Source organism: Cicer arietinum, chromosome 7, assembly GCF_000331145.2.
Source record: "Cicer arietinum cultivar CDC Frontier isolate Library 1 chromosome 7, Cicar.CDCFrontier_v2.0, whole genome shotgun sequence".
NCBI lineage: Eukaryota > Viridiplantae > Streptophyta > Magnoliopsida > Fabales > Fabaceae > Cicer > Cicer arietinum.
Window position 1 is genome coordinate 8161085 of NC_021166.2, and position 1419 is coordinate 8162503.

The window sequence follows — 1419 nt, forward strand, 5'->3', positions numbered from 1 at the left end:
AGAGCGGTTTATTTTGAAGATTGTCGTCCATATTAAGAAATTGTATAAGTACTACCTAGAATGATAGAAGATTGTATCTATAGTTTATTGTAAACGGGTAGTTTGAAGCAGATATACAACAACTTAGTATATACATATGTGGAGAGGTGACATTCAGAGATTTTTTCATTTCACATATCATTTGATAAAATAACAATTACTCTTGACGACGTAGACAACATATTGTTATGTCCGAGCTGAAATTTGATAGGAGACTAGAAAGATAAGAGGTGTTCTTTATACGTTAGAGTGGTTGAAGGAGGTGTTCCATAGGTAAATGTGTTTTGCTAAGAATGAATATATGGCAATATAAACAAGAAAAACGCAAAGTCCCTAAATATAGAATCTTCATTTTTGTGAAATACTCCTCCATCTTAAGTGTTTCTGATTTGAGTAATGTTAACATTGCCCATGATTGTGCTCCTCATAAGCTTTGGGCAGCATCCCGAAGATCCTTTGAGGTCTCACAGTGCTACAACTAAGTTGTGATGTCAAGTGTCATTGAATCTAATAGTCAACTAATGAGTTTATGCAACTCTTTCTTCATTATCCCTCACTGATATATTGTCCAGGACATTTATTTGTGCATAAAATATACTCATACGTCTTAAATCCTTTGATCATATGGAGAACTATGGAAATTCCACTACATATAGTTGCTCATCATGTAATAAATCAGAGTACTTTTTTTCTTGTTTGTGCTGGGTTCCATGATGTAATATAAAAGTAATTACATTTTCTAAATTACCTCTAATTTTCATTTAATTTTGTCTAGAAATTTATTAAAATGAAGGATATTTTGATGATAATAATATTCCGCATTAAATAAGGTGAAGTTAGTTAAATTTTGTTTATATTTTAATCCATGACTATTTTTTTTCTTCTTATATTTGAATCTAGAAAGAGTGGGTCAATATATTAATGTGATGTTATATATACATACATATACATTTTCGTTTATATGATTAATTAAAAAGGACTCTTAGAATCGTGGTTATACGACGAAACAATCAAAACGGATCATAGATAAATAAATAAAATTGAGATACACGCAACAAATTTATAGGAACATAATACGATCAAACATGTGTATTTCTTTTTTATTAGTTAATATAAAATTAATTTACATATTCTTTAAATTCAAATTTTATATATGTATATTTTTATATTTTTATAATTTCATATTTATATTTAAGATAGATTTATATTGATAGTGTATTTTTGTTGAAGTATTATTTTTACTTGATAAATTTAACATGCAATATAGTCATTGGCATATGGCCGGTTATGGGCATGTCCAACTACAAGACTCAATTTTTTAATAGTATTTTACTTGCATCAAGGCATCTAAAATGTTTTAAATTCTTAACTCTTTTTAAT